This window comes from Triticum urartu, chromosome 6A, assembly GCF_056163025.1.
Source record: "Triticum urartu cultivar PI428250 chromosome 6A, HENAU_Tu73, whole genome shotgun sequence".
NCBI lineage: Eukaryota > Viridiplantae > Streptophyta > Magnoliopsida > Poales > Poaceae > Triticum > Triticum urartu.
Window position 1 is genome coordinate 310070138 of NC_141878.1, and position 23269 is coordinate 310093406.

Here is a 23269-nt window from a genome sequence, read left to right on the forward strand (position 1 = left end):
CCAAACTAGAGATACCCAAGGAATTTGTCGTTTGTTCAAGAAATTACTGGCATGCTTGAGAAGGAGAGCCACATTCTGAACCCCCAGATTAAGAATACCAAGACCTCCTTTGTTTTTTGGCCTACATATGAGTTCCCAAGCCGCCAGAGAAGGGGCAGGCTCATCTCTATGCTTTCTCCACAAGTACTGTCTTTGAATTCTTTCCAACTGCTTGAGAATACCAGCTGGGAGAGCAAGACTACCCATAAAGAAAATTGGTAAAGAGGATAGAGCAGAGTTTAGGAACTGTAGCCTTTCTCCTTGGTTAAGGAAAGAAGAACTGGCAGTCATTCTTCTCTCCATATAGTCAACCAGTGGCATGAAGTCTACCATTTTGGGCCTTGTGGTCCCCACAGGTAATCCCAGATAAGTAAATGGCATTGTACCAATTTTGCAACCAAAAGCAGTTGCTAAATCCTTCATTACAGCAGAGTCAACATTGATTGGAATAATGAAGGACTTTTGATAGTTGACATCCAGACCAGTGGATTGAGAGAACACCTGTAGCATATCCTTCAGAGCCAGGAGTTGAACCCTGTCTGCAGGGAGGATGATCAAAGTATCATCAGCATACTGGATCACAGGGTAGTCTGTATCATGGCAGGGTATAGGTAAATGCAGAATTCCCTTCCTATACATATCATTAATCACTGTTTGTAGCAGGTCAGCAGCTATGACAAATAGCAGGGGAGATACAGGGTCACCCTGTCTAACTCCTTTCTTACAAACAAACTTCCTCCCAGGGACTCCATTGAGCAGAATAGAAGAAGTACCAGTGGTAAGAAGCTGTTTCATCCAAAGAATCCACTTATCATTAAAGCCCTTATATCTGAGAATTTGAAAGATAGCTTCATGCTCAATGGAGTCAAAGGCCTTTTCAAAATCCAATTTGAGGATTACTATTGGCCTCTTTGACTGGTGGCATTGATGCAAGTATTCGAAAGTCCAACCCAGGCAGTCCTGTATTGTTCTGGTCTTAATGAAACCATATTGGTTCTTATGGATGCACTGCATAATCATTGCTTGGAGTCTATTTGCAGCCATTTTGGACAAAAATTTAAGCCCCATACTAGTGAGAGAGATAGGTCTGTAGTCTCCCACTTCCTCAGAAGAAAGTTTTTTGGGCACAAGAGTAATAAAAGAACTATTGATGTTTTCTAAGACAGCCTCTCCCTCATGAAAAGCCTGGGCTAGCTCATAAAATTCCCCAACAATAAGGTGCCAGCATTTCTTAAAAAACAAGCCATTAAATCCATCAGGACCAGGTGCCTTATCCACAGGCATATGCTTGACCGCATTGTCCATTTCCTCCTTTTCAAAAGGCCTAGTGAGCACCTCAAGGCCAGACACTGGTGAGATAAGTGAAGACAAGTCAAAACCCATCACAATCCCTCTAGAGGTGCCCATTCTATTCTTAAAACAGCTCCAGATAATTCCAGCCATTTGGGAGTGATCAGAGACTACAGTTCCATCAGGTAGTCTTAAACTAGCTATAGAGTTCCTCCTATGCCTCTCAGTGGCCATAGCATGGAAAAATTTAGTGTTTTCTCCCCCCACCTTAAAGTATCGGATAGAGCATCGCTTCTTCCAGTACAGAAACTGTAAGTGCAGAAGCTTTTCCAAATGGGTTTTGACAATTCTTCTGAAGTGACAATCATGAAATTTGATACATATAATTTGTCAAAGGATATGTTGAAGGGTTTCGTGCTTCCTTGTCATCAACCACCGTATTGTAGAGACTTGGTGATGTAGAGATCGCTCAAGATGTGAGTGGGTTGCTATCTCATAGATTTAGATTCATCCAAGTACCTACAAGGGTTAGATAACATGCAAGGGTGCAAATATATCCAAGACATATGAATATCATCATAAGAGAAATATCAAGGATTTGTCATAGATTCATGCCTTACATGTATCCAAATGGAGTTCCTACTCCAAGTTTGAAGCATCAATGATGTTCAATTCACCTCTCAAACGGCAAAAGACTTTCTCATCAAGCGGTTTGGTGAATATATCCGCCAATTGCTTATTGGTACGAACATGCTTAAGATCAATGTCCCCTTAGCAACATGATCTCGAATGAAATGATGACGGACTTCAATATGCTTAGTTCGAGAATGTTGCACGGGATTGTGAGCAATCTTAATGGCACTCTCATTGTCACAAAGAAATGGAACATGTTTCACATTGATCCCATAATCTTTAAGAGTTTGGGTCATCCAAAGTAATTGAGCACAACATGAACCGGCGACAATGTATTCCGCTTCGGCGGTGGATAAGGATACCGAGTTTGTTTCTTGGAAGACCAAGACACAAGAGATCTACCAAGAAATTGACAAGTACCCGAAGTGGACTTTCTATCGACCTTGTCTCCGGCATAGTCCGAGTCGGAATAGCCAACAAGATCAAAAGACGACCTCTTAGGATACCAAATGCCAAAATTTGGTGTATGTATTAAGTATTTCACTATCCTTTTCACAGCCTTAAGATGACATTCTTTGGGGGCCGCTTGATATCGTGCACACATGCACACACTTAGCATAATATCGGGACGAGAGGCACATAGATATAAGAATGAACCGATCATAGAGCGGTAAACTTTTTGATCAACTGGTTCACTGTCCTTAGTCAAGTCAAGATGTCCACTAGTAGTCATGGGAGTTTTCATATCTTTGCTTTCTTGCATGTTGAACTTCTTGAATAAGTCCTTGGTGCACTTTGTTTGAGATACAAAGGTGCCTTCCTTAGTTTGCTTGATTTGCAAACCAAGAAAGAACTTGAGTTCACTCATCATAGACATCTCAAACTTCTCTGACATTAACTTTCCAAACTTCTCACTAAAATGAGGGTTAGTTGAGCCAAATATGATATCATCAACATAAATTTGGCATACAAATAACTCACCATTAACCCTTTTAGTAAAAAGAGTAGAATCTATTTTTCCAATCTCAAAGCCTTTTTCAATAATGAACTTGGTCAAGCATTTATACCACACTCTAGGAGCTTGTTTAAGACCATAAAGGGCTTTGTGAAGTTTGTAAACATGATCGGGTTTCTTAGGATTGACAAAGCCGGGAGGTTGTTTAACATAAACTTCCTCCTCAATTTCACCATTTAGAAAAGCACTTTTAATGTCCATTTGGTATAAAGTGATATCATGGTGATTAGCATAGGCAAGTAAGATGCGGATGGACTCAAGTCTAGCAACGGGGGCATATGTCTCACAGTAGTCCATACCTTCGACTTGAGTGTAGCCTTGGGCGAGTAGACGAGCTTTGTTGCAGACGACTTGACCATCTTCATCTTGCTTGTTGCGAAACACCCATTTGGTACCGATGATGTTGTGGTTGCTGTCGGGCTTCTCGACCAATTTCCACACTTGATTTCTCTCAAAGTTGTGTAGCTCTTCATGCATGGCATTTATCCAATCCGGATCTTCCAATGCTTCTTCAACCTTCATAGGTTCAATGCTAGAGATGAATGAATAATGTTCACAAAAGTTAGCCAAATGAGTTTTAGAGCGAGTGATTCTCCCGATTTGGATATCATTGTAGATTTGCTCAATGGGATGGTCTTTGGCGACTCTTGCTCAAACTCCTGGAAGCTTTTGCTTGGGTCGGGGTGGAACATCTTCTTCATCTTGTTCTTCTTCTTCTTGGCCTTCTTCATTGTTGACGTTGCCGTTCTCATGTCGTGGTGGAGAAGGAGGTTTATGAGGTTCGTCTTGGTGTACGTCCTCATTTTCTTCGTCTTGGTGTGTCCCACTCGTGGATGCTTCCAAGTCAACTCTTGGTTCACCTTGTCGTGAGGTGGAAGCTTCCACTTGGATGGATGATATACTCTCCTTCACCTCCGTTGGATGAATCTTGCCGATAGACAAGTCTTGAATTGCTTCCGAAGGGTCTTTGTCTCCTACATCAATTGACAATTGCTCTACTTGCGAGCCGTTAGATTCATCAAACTTCACATCTACCGTCTCTTCAACCTTTCGGGTGAAATTGTTGTAGACCCGGTAAGTGTGAGAGTTTGAGCCATAACCAAGTAGGAAACCTTCATGAGATTTAGGAGAAAATTTAGAACGACGATGATTATCAAGAATGTAGCACTTTGAGTGGAATACTCGAAAGTCTCCAACTTGGGGTTTGTTACTGGTGAGGAGCTCATATGCCCTCTTGCCGAGTAGCTTGTGAAGATACAAGCGATTTGCTGCATGACAAGCTGTCTCAACCGCTTCCGCCCAAAAGTGGTTTGGAGTCTTGTACTCATCAAGCATCGTTCTAGCCATCTCAATAAGAGTTTGGTTCTTCCTCTCAACAACTCCATTTTGTTGAGGCGTGTACGTAGCCGAGAACTCATGTGAGATCCCTTCTTCGTCAAGAAAGGTATCCACAATTGCGTTCTTGAACTCCGTTCCGTTGTCGCTGCGAACCTTCTTGATCTTCACTTCAAATTGATTTTGGGCCTTCCTAGCAAAGTTCTTGAAGATCTTTTGACCTGCGATTTATCATCAAGAAAGAACACCCACGTAAATCTTGAAAAATCATCAACTATAACCAGATCGAATGAGTTACCACCAAGACTTTTATAGGCATTGGGACCAAAAAGATCCATATGAAGTAGCTCGAGCGGTCTTCTCGTGGTCATAATGTTCTTCACGGGGTGACTTCCTCCAACTTGTTTTCCTGCTTTACAAGCACTACAAAGTCTATCCTTGTGAAATATAACATCTTTTACTCCAAGGATATGATCACCTTTAATAAGCTTATCAAGATTTCGCATGCCCACATGACCTAGCCTTCTATGCCACAACCAGCCTTTATAAGATTTAGCAATTAAGCAAGTTCTAGGTTGAGCCTTTTTAGCGAAATCAACAATGTAAAGATCACCTCTACGTATACCAGTAAAGACCATTTTATGGTTATCTCTATGAAACACTTGGCAATCTACTTCAGTAAATAGGACATTGAAACCAAAGTCAGCAAGTCTAGATACGGAAAGTAAATTGTAGCCAAGAGATTCAACGAGCATAACATTTTATATGGAGCTATCATGTGAGATGGCCACCTTACCAAGGCCAACCACCTTACCCTTTGAGTTATCACCGAAAGTAACATACTTTCGAGGGCCGTTGTTTTCAGCAAGCTCACAAAACATATCTTTGTCTCCGGTCATATGATCAGTACATCCACTATCAAGGACCCATTCCTTTCCTCCAACCATGTAGCCGCGAAGATTAGCCATAAGACCAAAGTGTCTCATCACATCATCAAGATCATAGTCACTATAATCATCCTCATCATAGTATCCATGTTCAACATCGTCATGTGATGGATGGTAATTCATTAGAAGTATGACCGTAACAATGTTCATCTCTATGGATTCTAATGACTTCGGAAATGATATTGCTAATAATTCCAACATCTTCTTTTGCACTCGTAAGATTAGTGAGCTCAAATAAGCAATCACCAAACTTGGGATCATTAGAACTCATCTTACTCAAGGCAATAAACTTATGAAGAATCTCATCTAGAATTTTCAAGGAATAATTTGGGAATCGTCCCTCTAGAAATCTCCATAAGGTGTAGGCACAATCAAAAGTAGGCAAGCTAGCAAGCAAGTTTCTAGGCAAACCTCTAGTGATTAAATTGACCGTTCTATGATTACGGATCATGTCAATAGACTCATCAAGGGTAGGATGCAAAGGATCAACAATGTGAGCACAAGGACTAGTAATGTACTTGGTCAAATGATATTCATTGAAGATCTCAAGCATCACATTTTTCCACTCATGAAAATACTCTCCATCAAGAATAGGCACTCTACGTCTAAGACTCCCCAACATAGACTCATCCATCTTCCTCAAAAGGTGTTTAAACCAAAGCAATGGAGACCAATGCTGTGATACCAATTGTAGGATTGAGAAGAGGTGTCTAGAGGGGGGGGGGGTGAATAGACTCTTAGCAAGAAAAGTTGTAGTTTTTAATTTCTTTAAGTTGAAGTGGAGTTTTGGCACAAGTTTGAACATTCACAATACATATCAAGCAAGCATGACAAGAGTATATGAGCAGCGGAAAGTAAATCATGCAAGTTGCAAGAATGTAAAAGGATGGGATTGGAGTGTGCAAACGTGATAACCCACAAGTATAGGGGTTCGCAATAGTTTTCGAGGGTAGAGTATTCAACCCAAATTTATTGATTCGGCACAAGGGGAGCCAAAGAATATTCTCAAGTATTAGCAGCTGAGTTGTCAATTCAACCACACCTGGATAACTTAATATCTGCAGCAAAGTATTTAGTAGCAAAGTAATATGATAGTAGTGGTAACGGTGGTAAAAGGTAATGGTAGCAAAAGTATTACTTTTGGTATTTTGTAGTGATGATAATGATGTCTACTACACAACCTTCTTCTTGTAGACGTTGTTGGGCCTCCAAGTGCAGAGGTTTGTAGGACAGTAGCAAATTTCCCTCAAGTGGATGACCTAAGGTTTATCAATCCGTGGGAGGCGTAGGATGAAGATGGTCTCTCTCAAGCAACCCTGCAACCAAATAACAAAGAGTCTCTTGTATCCCCAACACACTCAATACAATGGTAAATTGTATAGGTGCACTAGTTCGGCGAAGAGATGGTGATACAAGTGGTATATGGATAGTAGATATGGGTATTTGTAATCTGAAAATGTAAAAATAACAAGGTAAATAATGATAAAAGTGAGCACAAACGGTATTGCAATGCTAGGAAACAAGGCCTAGGGTTCATACTTTCACTAGTGCAAGTCCTCTCAACAATAATAACATAATTGGATCACATAACTATCCCTCAACATGCAACAAAGAGTCACTCCAAAGTCACCAATAGCGGAGAACAAACGAAGAGATTATGGTAGGGTACGAAACCACCTCAAAGTTATTCATTCCAATCAATTCGTTGGGCTATTCCTATAAGTGTGACAAAAAGCCCTAGAGTTCGTACTAGAACAACACCTTAAGACACAAATCAACCAAAACCCTAATGTCACCTAGATACTCCAATGTCACCTCAAGTATCCCTGGGTATGATTATACGATATGCATCACACAATCTCAGATTCATCTATTCAACCAACACATAGAACCTCAAAGAGTGCCCTGGAGTTTCTACCGGAGAATCACGACGAAAACATGTGCCAACCCCTATGCATAGGTTCATGGGCGGAACCCGCAAGTTGATCACCAAAACATACATCAAGTGAATCACGTGATATCCCATTGTCACCACAGATACGCACGGCAAGACATACATCAAGTGTTCTCAAATCTTTAAAGACTCAATCCATAAGATAACTTCAAAGGGGAAACTCAATTAATTACAAGAGAGTAGAGGGGGGGGGGAGAAAACATCATAAGATCCAACTATAATAGCAAAGCTCGCGATACATCAAGATCGTATCACCTCAAGAACACGAGAGAGAGAGATCAAACACATAGCTACTGGTACATACCCTCAGCCCCGAGGGAGAACTACTCCCTCCTCGTCATGGAGAGCACCGGGATGATGAAGATGGCCACCGGAGAGGGATTGCCCCCTCCGGTAGGGTGCCGGAACCAGTCTAGATTGGCTTTTGGTGGCTACGGAGGCTTCTGGCAGCGGAACTCCCGATCTATTGTGCTCCCGGATGTTTTTAGGGTATATGGAGATATATAGGCGGAATAAATACGTCAGGGGGGCCATGAGGGGCCCACGAGGGTGGAGGGCACGCCCAAGGGAGGTGGGCGCGCCCCCCTGCCTCGTGGCTTCCTCCTAGATCCCCTGACGTGCACTCCAAGTCTTCTGGGCTTCTTCTGATCCAAAAATAAGTTCCGTGAAGTTTCAGGTCAATTGGACTCCGTTTGGTTTTCCTTTTCTGCGATATTCTAAAACAAGGTAAAAACAGAAACTGGCACTGGGCTCTGGGTTAATAGGTTAGTCCGAAAGAATGATATAAAAGTGTATAATAAAGCTCGTAAACATCCAAAATAGTAGATAATATAGCATGGAGCAATCAAAAATTATAGATAAGTTGGAGACGTATCAGATAACAATAGCAACTGACAAGTAAATAAGCGAAGAACAATATATGGAAAGCTTGTAGGCAATGGATCGGTGATGGAGAATTATGCCGGATGCGGTTCATCATGTAACAGTCATAACCTAGGGTGACACAGAACTAGCTCTAGTTCATAAATGTAATGTAGGCATGTATTCCGAATATAGTCATACGTGCTTACGGAAAAGAACTTGCATGACATATTTTGTCCTACCCTCCCGTGGCAGCGGGGTCCTATTGGAAACTAAGGGATATTAAGGCCTCCTTTTAATAGAGTACCGGAACAAAGCATTAACACATAGTGAATACATGAACTCCTCAAACTACGGCCATCACCGGTAAGTATCCCGATTATTGTCACTTCGGGGTTAACAGATCATAACACATAATAGGTGACTATAGACTTGCAAGATAGGATCAAGAACTCTCATATATTGATGAAAACATAATAGGTCCAGATCTGAAATCATGGCACTCGGGCCCTAGTGACAAGCATTAATTATAGCAAAGTCATAGCAACATCAATCTCAGAACATAGTGGATACTAGGGATCAAACCCTAACAAAACTAACTCAATTACATGATAACTCTCATCCAACCCATCACCGTCCAGGAAGCCTACGATGGAATTACTCACTCACGGCGGTGAGTATCATGAAATTGGTGATGGAGGAAGGTTCATGATGACGATGGCAACAGATTCCCCTCTCCAGAGCCCCGAACGGACTCCAGACCAGCCCTCCCGAGAGAGTTTAGGGCTTGGCGGTGGCTCCGTATCGTAAAACACGATGAATCCTTCTCCCTCATTTTTTTCTCCCCGAAATTGAATATATGGAGTCCAAGTTGAGGTCGGTGGAGCGTCAGGGGGCCCACGAGGCAGGGGGCGCGCCCCCACCCTCATGGAGAGGTGGGGGCCCCTGACGTGGATCTTCCTTCCAATATTTATTATATATTCCAAAATAATTCTCCGTTGATTTTCAGGTCAATTCCCAGAACTTTTATTTCTGCACAAAAATAACACCATGGCAATTCTGGTGAAAACAACGTCAGTCCGGGTTAGTTCCATTCAAATCATGCAAGTTAGAGTCCAAAACAAGGGCAAAGTGTTTGGAAAAGTAGATACGACGGAGACGTATCAACTCCCCCAAGCTTAAACCTTTGCTTGTCCTCAAGCAATTCAGTTGATAAACTGAAAGTGATAAAGAAAAACTTTTACAAACTCTGTTTGCTCTTGTTGTTGTAAATATGTAAAGCCAGCATTCAAGTTTCCAGCAAAGATTATGAACTAACCATATTCACAATAGGATTTAGGTCTCATGTTTACTCATATCAATGACATAATCAACTAGCGAGCAATAATAATAAATCTCGGATGACAACACTATCTCAAAACAATCATGATATGATATAATAAGATGGTATCTCGCTAGCCCTTTCTAAGACCACAAAACATAAATGCAGATCACTTTTAAAGATCAATGACTGACTAGACATTGTAATTCATTGTAAAAGAGATCCAGTCAAGTCATACTCAAGGTAAACTAACAGTAATGGATGCAAATGACAGCGGTGCTCTCCAACTGGTGCTTTTTAATAAGAGGATGATGACTCAACTTAAAGGTAAATAGATAGGCCCTTCATAGAGGGAAGCAGGGATTAGTAGAGGTGCCAGAGCTCGGTTTTGAAATAGATATGAATAATATTTGAGCAGTATACTTTCATTGTCAACATAACAACCAAGAGATGGCGATATCTTCCATGCTACACATTATAGGCAGTTCCCAAACAGAATGGTAAAGTTTATACTCCCCTCCACCAACAAGCATCAATCCATGGCTTGCTCAAAACAACAAGTGCCTCCAACTAACAAGAGTCTCGGGGGAGTTTTGTTTGCAATTATTTTGATTTGATTTGCATAAAGCATGGGACTGGGCATCCCAGTGACCAGCCATTTTCTCGTGAGTGAGGAGCGGAGTCCACTCCTCTTGAGAATAACCCGCCTAACATGGAAGATACAGACAGCCCTAGTTGATACATGAGCTATTCGAGCATACAAAACATGATATTTATTTGAAGGTTTAGAGTTTGGCACATACAAATTTACTTGGAACGGTAGGTAGATACCGTATATAGGTAGGTATGGTGGACTCATATGGAATAACTTTGGGGTTTATGGAATTGGATGCACAAGCAGTATTCCCTCTAAGTACAAGTGAAGGCTAGCAAAATACTGGGAAGCGACCAGCTAGAGAGCGACAACAGTCATGAACATGCATTAAAATTAATCAACACCGAATGCAAGCATGAGTAGGATATAATGCACCATGAACATAAATATCGTAGAGGCTATGTTGATTTTGTTTCAACTACATGCGTGAACATGTGCCAAGTGAAGCCACTCGAATCATTCAAAAGAGGATACCGCCCTATCATACCACATCACAACCATTTTAATAGCATGTTGGTGCGCAAGGTAAACCATTATATGCTCCTAGCTAATTAAGCATGGCATAAGCAACTATAATCTCTAATTGTCATTGCAAACATGTTTATTCATAATAGGCTGAATCAGGAACGATGAACTAATCATATTTACAAAAACAAGAGAGGTCGAGTTCATACCAGCTTTTCTCATCTCAATAAGTTCATCATATAATCATCATTATTGCCTTTCACTTGCACGACCGAATAGTGTGGATAATAATAGTGCACGTGCATTGGGACTAAGCTGGAATCTGCAAGCATTCAATTCAAGAGAGAAGACAAGGTAATATGGGCTCTTTGTCAGATCAACAATAATGGATAGAAGAGCCACTTTAACATTTTAATTATGGTCTTCTCCTCTCGACCCCCAAAGGAAAGAAAAGAAATAAAACTATTTACACGGGAAAGCTCCCAACAAGCAAAAGAAGAACGAGAAATCTTTTTGGGTTTTCTTTTTAATTACTACTACAAGCATGGAAAGTAAACTAATTAAAAGCTACAACTATTTTTTTGTTTTTCTTAAGGTTTATCAAACACACAAAAAGAAAGCATAAAAAAGGGAAAATAAACTAGCATGGATGATACAATGAAAAAGTATGAGCACCGACAACTAGCAGTGAGTGTGTGAACATGAATGTAATGTTGGTGAGAAATACGTACTCCCCCAAGCTTAGGCTGTTGGCCTAAGTTGGTCTATGGCCATGGCTGGCCTGGCGGATATCCAACTCCTCCTCTTATACTCGTCCGCCTCCTCCCTGGTTATAAGATATCTCCCTTTTTCCTGAAAGTCAAAGAAAGCAGGAGCAGGGAGAGCGATGTGATAGGTGCGTCGTCTGTCAAAGATTAGTCGGTACTGGAGGAACTGATTGTTCCTCTCAACAAACTGATGACGAACCATGGCCTCATAATCCAAATAAATAGGAGGCAACTCAATATCATATGCATGTATGGGTATACCAAGAAAATTAGCTAGACGGGTTGCATAAATTCCACCGAAGAAATCTCCACTAAATCTATTATTATGCAACCTACGTGCAACAATGGCTCCCAAATTATAATGTCTATCTTCTAATACAGCACTCCTGAGAACACTGAGGTCAGGGACACACATGTGACATGCTTCATCCTTACCACTTATGCACCTACCTATGAAGAGAGCAAAATAATGTATAGCAGGAAAATGAGTGCTCCCTATGGTAGCTTGTGTTATGTCTCTAGATTCCCCCACAGTTATACTAGCAAGAAAATCTCTAAATTCAGATTTGCGAGGTTCATTAGGACTACCCCACTGTGGAAGTTTGCAAGCACTGTTAAAATCCTCTAAGTCCATAGTATAAGAATTTTCATAGAGATCAAACAGGACAGTTTGAGAATTGCGTGATGATGAAAATTCAAACTTCCTCACAAAGGAATCAGTGAGATAGTGGTACTGGTGGCATTTGTCTGCCTCGAAGCTCTCAATATCAGCATTACACACATATGCGTTAAATTCTTCCTTGATTCCCGCTCGATCCATAAAGTCCTCTGAAGGCCATTCACAAGCCCGCACTTGAGCTTCCCTCGATGGTTCTTCCTCGGCATCGCGCATTGCGAGCCTGGGTCCTTGCTTCCTTGAAGGGCCACCTTGGTACATTTTCCTAAACATATTTCTTCCTCTGAAAAATTTCTGAAATTTTAGTAACTTCAAAATAAAAGTGAACCAAACTCAACAATATTGATATCAACTACTCCTACAAGTGCCTAGAGGCAATATCATGCATCAAAACTACTTTTGACCATATAAATTTGACATGCAAGCTCAAGAACAGGGTCACCCGAGCAGAAAAAATATGCAATGAATAAAGCACTAGAAGAAAAACTAATTGGACCATTGGAGGAGTCACATACCAAGGAACAATCCCCCAAAGAAGTTTTGTGAGAGGTGCTTTGAGCAAGGAGATCGAAAATGGAAACAAAATGAGAATGGACTCGGGTTTGAACTAGTTAGTGGTGTTTGTAGGAGGAAGAAGGAGTGTGTGGTAGCTGGAGTAAGTGGAGGGGAGCCACCGTGGGCCCACGAGGCAGGGGGGCGCGCCCAGGGGGCGCCCTCCACCCTCGTGGCCAGATGCTTGCTCCCCCTGCTATGTTCTGAGTGCTAGATATTCTCAAACATTCTAGAAAAAAATCATATTTAATTTTCAGGGCATTTGGAGAACTTTTATTTTCGGGGTATTTTTTAGTGCATGGATAATTCAAAAAACAGACAGAAATTACTATTTTTGCTTTATTTAATATAAATAACAGAAAGTAAAAAGAGGGTACAGAGAGTTGTGTTTTCTAAATTCATCCATCTCATGCTCATCAAAAGGAATCCACTAACAAGGTTGATTAGGTCTTGTTAACAAACTCATTTTGAATAACATGGAACCGGAGAATTTTCAAATAACACTAGGTTACCTCAATGGGGATATGCATGTCCCCAACAATAAGAATATCATATTTCTTCTTGACAGTAGGAAGAGGAAATTCAAAACCTCCAAAAATAATAGATGGATTTTTTCCAATAGAGTTTATACTATGAACTTGAGGTTGTTTCCTCGAAAAGTGTACCATATGCTCATTTCCATTAACATGAAAAGTGACATTGCCTTTGGTGCAATCAATAACAGCCCCTGCAGTATTCAGAAAGGGTCTTCCAAGAATAATAGACATGCTATCATCCTCGGGAATATCAAGAATGACAAAGTCCGTTAAAATAGTAACGTTTGCAACCACAACAGGCACATCCTCACAAATACCGACAGGTATAGCAGTTGATTTATCAGCCATTTGCAAAGATATTTCAGTAGGTGTCAACTTATTCAAATAAAGTCTACGATATAAAGAGAGTGGCATAACACTAACATCGGCTCCAAAATCACATAAAGCAGTTTTAACATAGTTTCTTTTAATGGAGCATGGTATAGTTGGTACTTCGGGATCTCCTAGTTTCTTTGGTATTCCACCCTTAAAAGTATAATTAGCAAGCATGGTGGAAATTTCAGCTTCCGGTATCTTTCTTTTATTTGTAACAATTTCTTTCATATACTTAGCATAAGGATTCATTTTGAGCATATCAGTCAAACGCATACACAAGAAGATAGGTCTAATCATTTCAGCAAAGCGCTCAAAATCCTCATCATCCTTTTTCTTGGATGGTTTAGGAGGAAAAGGCATGTGTTTCTGAACCCATGGTTCTCTTTCCTTACTGTGCTTCCTAGCAACAAAGTCTCTCTTATCATAATGTTGATTCTTTGATTGTGGGTTATCAAGATCAACAGTAGGTTCAATCTCTACTTCATTGTCATTACTAGGTTGACCATCAATATGAATATCATCATTAACATTATAACTAGGTTCATGTTCATTATTAGATTGTTTTTCAGCATCAGAAATAGAAATATCATTAGGATTCTCAGGTGTGTCAATAACGGGTTCACTAGAAGCATGCAAAGTCCTATCTTTTTTCTTTTTCTTCCTCTTAGAAGTGTTGGGGATCGTAGCAGAAATTTAAAATTTTCTACGCATCACCAAGATCAATCTATGGAGTAATCTAGCAACGAGGGGAAGGGGAGTGCATCTACATAGCCTTGTAGATCACTAAGCGGAAGCATTGCAAGAACGCGGATGAAGGAGTCGTACTCATAGCGATTCAGATCGCGGTTGATTCCGATCTAAGCGCCGAACAACGGCGCCTCCGCGTTCAACACACGTGCAACCTGGTGACGTCTCCTACGCCTTGATCCAGCAAGGGGAGAAGGAGAGGTTGGGGAAGACTCCGTCCAGCAGCAGCACGATAGTGTGGTGGTGGTAGAGGAGCGCGGGACTCCAGCAGGGCTTCGCCAAGCACTACGAGAGACGAGGAGGGAGAGAGGTAGGGCTGCGCCAAGAGAGAGATCAAATCGTGTGTTGGGAAGCCCCCATACCTCAAGTATATATAGGGGGAGGGGAGGGGGCTGCGCCCCCTCTAGGGTTCCCACCCCAAGGGGTGCGGCAGCCCCAGATCCCATCTAGGGTGGCGGCCACAAGGGGGAGAGGGGGAGGCGCACCTGGGGTGGGCCTTAGGGCCCATCTGCCCTAGGGTTTGCCCCCCTCCCCTCTTGGAGGCGCCTTGGGGCTTGGTGGGAGGCGCCCCAGCCCACCTAGGGGCTGGTCCCTTCCCACTATTGGCCCATGTAGGCCTCCGGGGCTGGTGGCCCCACCTGGTGGACCCCCGGACCCCTCCGGTGGTCCCGGTACACTACCGGTGATGCCCGGAACACTTCCGGTGGCCAAAACCATACTTCCTATATATCAATCTTTACCTTCGGACCATTCCGGAACTCCTCGTGACGTCCGGGATCTCATCTGGGACTCAGAACAACATTCGGTAACCGCATACATACTTTCCCTATAACCCTAGCGTCATCGAACCTTAAGTGTGTAGACCCTACGGGTTCGGGAGTCATGCAGACATGGCCGAGACAGCTCTCCGGTCAATAACCAACAGCGGGATCTGGATACCCATGTTGGTTCCCACATGCTCCACGATGATCTCATAGGATGAACCACGATGTCAAGGATTCAATCAATCCCGTATACAATTCCCTTTGTCTATCGGTACGATACTTGCCCGAGATTCGATCGTCGGTATCCCGATACCTTGTTCAATCTCGTTACCGGCAAGTCTCTTTACTCGTTCCATAACACATCATCCCGTGATCAACTCCTTGGTCACATTGTGCACATTATGATGATGTCCTACCGAGTGGGCCCAGAGATACCTCTCCGTTACACGGAGTGACAAATCCCAGTCTCGATTCGTGCCAACCCAACAGACACTTTTGGAGATACCCGTAGTGCACCTTTATAGCCACCCAGTTATGTTGTGACGTATGGCGCACCCAAAGCACTCCTACGGTATCCGGGAGTTGCACAATCTCATGGTCTAAGGAAATGATACTTGACATTAGAAAAGCTTTAGCATACGAACTACACGATCTTGTGCTAGGCTTAGGATTGGGTCTTGTCCATCACATCATTCTCCTAATGATGTGATCCCGTTATCAACGACATCCAATGTCCATGGTCAGGAAACCATAACCATCTATTGATCAACAAGCTAGTCAACTAGAGGCTTACTAGGGACATGGTGTTGTCTATGTATCCACACATGTATCTGAGTTTCCTGTGAATTCAATTCTAGCATGGATAATAAACGATTATCATGAACAAGGAAATATAATAATAACCAATTTATTATTGCCTCTAGGGCATGTTTCCAACAGTCTCCCACTTGCACTAGAGTCAATAATCTAGTTCACATTGCCATGTGATTAACACTCGCAGGTCACATCGCCATGTGACCAACATCCAAAGAGTTTACTAGACTCAATAATCTAGTTCACATCACTATGTGATTAACACTCAATGAGTTCTGGGTTTGACCATGTTATGCTTGTGAGAGAGGTTGTAGTCAACGGGTCTGTAATATTCAGATCCCTATGTATTTCGCAAGACTTTATGTCATATCGTAGATGCTGCTACCATGTTCCACTTGGAGCTATTCCAAATTGATGCTCCATTATACGTATCCGGTATCTCTACTCAGAGCTATCCGGATAGGTGTTAAGCTTGCATCGACGTAACTCTTTACGTCGAACTCTTTATCACCTCCATAACCGAGAAACATTTCCTTATTCCTCTAAGGATAATTTTCACCGCTATCTGGTGATCCACTCCTAGATCACCTTTGTACCCTCTTGCCAGACATGTGACAAGGCACACATCTGGTGCGGTACTCAGCATGGCATACTGTATAGAGCCTATGACAAAAGCATAGGGGACGACCTTCGTCCTTCCTCTTTCTTCTGCCGTGGTCAATCTTTGAGTCTTACTCAACTTCACACCTTACAACTCAGGTAAGAACCCCTTCTTTGACTGATCTATTTTGAACTCCTTCAAAAACATGTCAAGGTGTGCGTTCTTTGAAAGTATCATCAGGCGTCTTGATCTATCTCTATAGATCTTGATGCCCAATATGTAAGCAGTTTTATCCAGGTCTTGCTTTGAAAACCACTCTTCAAACAACCGTTTATGCTTTCCAGAAATTCTACATTATTTCGAATCAACAATATGTCATCCACATATACTTATCAGAAATGTTGTAGCGTTCCCACTCACTTTCTTGTAAATACAAGTTTCTAGCAAACATTGTATAAACCTAAAAGCTTTGATCACTCCATCAAAGCATATATTCTGACTCCGAGATGCTTGCTCTAGTCCATAGAAGGATTGCTGGAGCCAGCATACCTTTTAGCATCCTTAGGATCGACAAAACCTTTTATTGTATCACATACAACTTTTTCTTACGAAAACTGGTAAGAAAACTTGTTTTGACATCCATCTGTCAGATTTCATAATCGAAAAATACAGATAATGCTAACATGATTCCGACGGACTTAAGCATCGCTACGGGTGAGAAATTCTCATCGTAGTCAACTCCTTGAACTTGTGAAAAGACTCTTTCCCACAAGTCGAGCTTCATAGACGGTAACATTACCGCCCACGTCCGTCTTCTTCTTAAAGATCCATTTATCTCAATGACTTGCCGATCATTGGGCAAGTCCACCAAAGTCCATGCTTTGTTCTGATACATGGATCCTATCTCGGATTTCATGGCTTCTAACCATTTGTCGGAATACGGGCCCACCATCGCTTCTCCATAGCTCGTAGGTTCATTGTTGTCTAACAACATGATATCTAAGACAGGATTACCGTACCACTCAGGAGTAGTACATATCCTTGTCGACCTACGAGGTTCGATAGCAACTTGATCCGAAGCTTCATGGTCACTATCATCAACTTCCTATTCAACAGACGTAGGCACCACAGAAAACATCTTTCTGTGTTGCATCACTCTTTGGTTGAAGTAAAGGTTCGACAACCTCATCAAGTTCTATCTTCCTCCCACTCAATTCTTTCGAGAGAAACTCCTTCTCAAGAAAGGACCCGTTCTTAGCGACAAACAATTTGCCCTCAGATCTGAGATAGAAGGTATACACAACTGTCACCTTTGGGTATCCTATGAAGATGTGTTTGTCCGCTTTTGGGTTCGAGCTTCTCCGGCTGAAGCCTTAAGCATCGCAGCCCCAAACATTAAGAAACGACAACTTTGGTTTCTTGCCAAACCATATTCATACGACGTCGTCTCAACGGACTTAGATGGTGTCCTATCTGAAGTGAATGCAGCTGTCTCTAACGCACAACCTCAAAATGAAAACGGTAGATCGGTAAGAGACATCATAGATCGCACCATATCTCATAGGGTTCGATTACGACGTCCGGACACACCATTACCCCGTGGTGTTCCAGGTGGCTTCAACTGTGAAACAATTCCACAATGTCTTAAGTGATTGCCAAACTCATAACTCAGAAATTCTCATCGATCAGATCGTAGGAATTTGATCTTCTTGTTATGATGGTTCTTAACTTCACTCTGAAATCGCTTGAACTTTTCAAACATTTCATACTTGTGCTTCATTAAGTAAATATACCTACATCTACTCAAATCATCAGTGAAGATGAGAAAATAGCGATATCCACCGCACGCTTCAATTCTCATTGGATCACATGCATCAGCATGTATGATTTCCAACAAGTCACTTGCCCATTTCATTGTACCTGAAAATGGGGTCTTAGTCATCCTGTCCATGAGGCATGGCTCGCATGTGTCAAGCGATTCAAAATCAAGTGACTCCAAACATCCATCAACATGGAGTTTCTTCATGCATCTTATGCCAATATGACCTAAGCGGCAGTGCCACAAGAAAGTGGTACTATCTACATCTTTTGGCGTGAACATGTGTATTACTACGACCGAGATTCACTGAACCATTCACATAGGGTGCATGACCATGAAAGGTATTATTCATGTGAACAGAATAACCATTATTCTCTAACTTAAATGAATAACCGCATTGCAATGAACATGATCTAATCATATTCATGCTCAACGTAAACACCTGATAACATTTATCTAGGTTCAATACTAATCCCGAAGGCAGATGGAGCGTGCGATGGTGATCTCATCAACTTTGGAAACACTTCCAACACACATCGTCACCTCGCCCTTAGCCAGTCTCCGTTTAGTCCGTAGCTTTTGCTTCAAGTCACCAATAATAGAAACTGAACCGGTATCCAATACCCAGGTGCTACCAGGAGTACTAGTGAGGTACACATTAATAACACGTATATACTTTGTTGAAGTTGCCAGCCTTCTTATCTACCATGCATTTGGGGTAATTCCGCTACCAGTGACCGTTCCCCTTACAATAGAAGCACTTAGTCTCGAGTTTGGGTTCAACCTTGGGTTCTTTCACTGGAGCGGCAAATGGTTTGCCATCCATGAAGTTTCCCTTCTAGCCCTTACCCTTCTTGAAACCAGTGGTTTTGTTAAACCATCAACACTTGATGCTCCTTCTTGATTTCTACCTTTTGCGGTCTTAAGCACCGCGAACAGCTCCGGGATCAACTCCATCCCTTGCATGTCATAGTTCATCACGAAGATCTAGTAGCTTAGTGATAGTGGCTAGAGAACTCTATCAATCACTATCTTATCTGGAAGTTTAACTCCCACCTGATTTAAGTGATTGCAGCACCCAGACATTCTGAGCACATGCTCACTAGCTGAGCTATTCTCATCCATCTTGTTGGCAAAATAACTTGTTAGAGGTCTCATACCTCTCAACACGGGCATGAGCCTGAAAACCAATTTCAGCTCTTGGAACATCTCATATGTCTTATGGCGTTCAAAACATCATTGGAATCCCGATTCTAAGCCGTAAAGTATGGTGCACTAAACTATCAAGTAGTCATCAGGATGTGTCTGTCAGGTGTCCACAGACGACGTTGTAGGGGTTTGCACATCGAGCGGTGCATCAAAGACGTAAGCCTTCTGTGTAGCAGTGAGGACACTCCTCGGACTACGGACCCAGTCCGCATCATTGCTTACAATATCTTTCAACTTGGTCTTTCTCTAGGAATGTATTGAAACAGGGAGCTACAACATGAGCTATTTATCTACAACATATTTGCAAAGACAATTTGGACTATGTTCATGATAATTAAGTTCATCTAATCAAAATATTTAATGAACTCCCACTTAGATAGACATCCCTCTAGTCATCTAAGTGAAACATGATCTGAGTCAACTAGGCCGTGTCCGATCATCACGTGAGACGGACTAGTCAACATCGGTGAACATCTTCATGTTGATCGTATCTTCTATACGACTCATGCTCGACCTTTCGGTCTTCTGTGTTTCGAGGCCATGTCTGTACATGCTAGGCTCGTCAAGTCAACCTAGGTGTATTGCATGTGTAAATCTGGCTTACACCCGTTGTATTCGAACATTAGAATCTATCACACCCGATCATCACGTGGTGCTTCGAAACAATGAACCTTCGCAATGGTGCACAGTTAGGGGGAACACTTTCTTGAAATTATTGCGAGGGATCATCTTATTTAAGCTACCGTCGTTCTAAGCAAATAAGATGTAAAACATGATAAACATCACATGCAATCAAATAGTGACATGATATGGCCAATATCATTTTGCTCCTTTTGATCTCCATCTTCGGGGCTCCATGATCATCGTTGTCACCGGCATGACACCATGATCTCCATCATTGTGTCTTCTTGAAGTTGTCTCGTCATCTATTACTTCTACTACTATGGCTAACTCTTTAGCAATAAAGTAAAGTAATTACATGATGTTTATGTTGACACGCAGGTCATAAATAAATTAAGACAACTCCTATGGCTCCTGCCGGTTGTCATACTCATCGACATGCAAGTCGTGATTCCTATTACAAGAACATGATCAATCTCATACATCACATATATCATTCATCACATCCTATTGGTCATATCACATCACACGACACATGCTGCAAAAACAAGTTAGACGTCCTCTAATTGTTGTTGCAAACTTTTACGTGGCCGCTATAGGTTTCTAGCAAGAACGTTTCTTACCTACGCAAAGACCACAACGTGATATGCCAATTGCTATTTACCCTTCATAAGGACCCTTTTCATCGAATCCAATCTGACTAAAGTGGGAGAGACAGACACCCGCTAGCCACCTTATGCAACTAGTGCATGTCAGTCGGTGGAACCAGTCTCACGTAAGCGTACATGTAAGGTCGGTCTGGGCCGCTTCATCCCACGATGCCGCCGAATCAACATAAGACTAGTAACGACAAGTAAATTGACAATATCGACGCCCACAACTGCTTTGTGTTCTACTCGTGCATAGAAACTACGCATAGACCTAGCTCATGATGCCACTGTTGGGGATCGTAGTAGAAATTTAAAATTTTCTACGCATCACCAAGATCAATCTATGGAGTAATCTAGCAACAAGGGGAAGGGGAGTGCATCTACATACCCTTGTAGATCGCTAAGCGGAAGCGTTGCAAGAATGCGGATGAAGGAGTCGTACTCGTAGCGATTCAGATCGTGGTTGATTCCGATCTAAGCGCCGAACAACGGCGCCTCCGCGTTCAACACACGTGCAGCCCGGTGACGTCTCCTACGCCTTGATCCAGCAATGGGAGAAGGAGAGGTTGGGGAAGACTCCGTCCAGCAGCAACACGACGGTGTGGTGGTGGTGGAGGAGCGCGGGACTCCAGCAGGGCTTCGCCAAGCACTACGAGAGACGAGGAGGGAGAGAGGTAGGGCTGCGCCAAGAGAGAGATCAAATCATGTGTTGGGCAGCCCCCATACCTCAAGTATATATTGGGGGAGGGGAGGGGGCTGCGCCCCCTCTAGGGTTCCCACCCCAAGGGGTGCGGCAGCCCCAGATCCCATCTAGGGTGGCGACCACAAGGGGGAGAGGGGGAGGCGCACCTGGGGTGGGCCTTAGGGCCCATCTGCCCTAGGGTTTGCCCCCCTCCCCTCTTGGAGGCGCCTTGGGCCTTGGTGGGAGGCACCCCATCCCACCTAGGGGCTGGTCCCTTCCCACTATTGGCCCATGTAGGCCTCCGGGGCTGGTGGCCCCACCTGGTGGACCCCCGGACCCCTCCGGTGGTCCCGGTACACTACCGGTGATGCCCGGAACACTTCCGGTGGCCAAAACCATACTTCCTATATATCAATCTTTACCTTCGGACCATTCCGGAACTCCTCGTGACGTCCGGGATCTCATCTGGGACTTAGAACAACATTCGGTAACCGCATACATACTTTCCCTATAACCCTAGCGTCATCGAACCTTAAGTGTGTAGACCCTACGGGTTCGGGAGTCATGCAGACATGGCCGAGACAGCTCTCCGGTCAATAACCAACAGCGGGATCTGGATACCCATGTTGGTTCCCACATGCTCCACGATGATCTCATAGGATGAAGCACGATGTCAAGGATTCAATCAATCCCATATACAATTCCCTTTGTCTATCGGTACGATACTTGCCCGAGATTCGATCGTCGGTATCCCGATACCTTGTTCAATCTTGTTACCGGCAAGTCTCTTTACTCATTCCATAACACATCATGTCGTGATCAACTCCTTGGTCACATTGTGCACATTATGATGATGTCCTACCGAGTGGGCCCAGAGATACCTCTCCGTTACACGGAGTGACAAATCCCAGTCTCGATTCGTGCCAACCCAACAGACACTTTCGGAGATACCCGTAGTGCACCTTTATAGCCACCCAGTTACGTTGTGACGTTTGGCACACCCAAAGCACTCCTACGGTATCCGGGATTTGCACAATCTCATGGTCTAAGGAAATGATACTTGACATTAGAAAAGCTTTAGCATACGAACTACACGATCTTGTGCTAGGCTTAGGATTGGGTCTTGTCCATCACATCATTCTCCTAATGATGTGATCCCGTTATCAATGACATCCAATGTCCATGGTCAGGAAACCATAACCATCTATTGATCAACGAGCTAGTCAACTAGAGGCTTACTAGGGACATGGTGTTGTCTATGTATCCACACATGTATCTGAGTTTCCTATCAATACAATTCTAGCATGGATAAGAAACGATTATCATGAACAAGGAAATATAATAATAACCAATTTATTATTGCCTCTAGGGCATGTTTCCAACAAGAAGGACTAGGTGCATCAATAATATTTTTCTGAGAATCTTGCTCAATTCTCTTAGGATGGCCCTTAGGATACAAAGGTTCCTGAGTCATTTTACCACCTCTTGTCATAACTCTAACATCATTATCATTTTTCTTACTATTCAATTCATTGAGCAAATCATTCTATGCTTTAAGTACTTGTTCTACTTGAGTGGTAACCATAGAAGCATGTTTACTAATAAGTTTAAGTTCACCTTTAACATTAGCCATATAATCACCCAAGTGTTCAAGCACATTAGCATTGCATTTTAATTCTCTACCAAAATAAGCATTGAAGTTTTCTTGTTTAACCATAAAGTCATCAAACTAATCCAAGCATGGGCTAGCAAACTTAGTAGATGGGATTTCAGCTTTATCATATCTATAGAGAGAATTTACCTTTACTACCTGTGTCGGGTTATCAAGACTATGTATTTCTTCAATAGGTGATGGATTAAAACCATGTATTTCTTCAACAGGCGGTAAATTAAAACCATGTATTTATTCAATAGGAGGTAAATTCTTAACATCTTCAGCTTT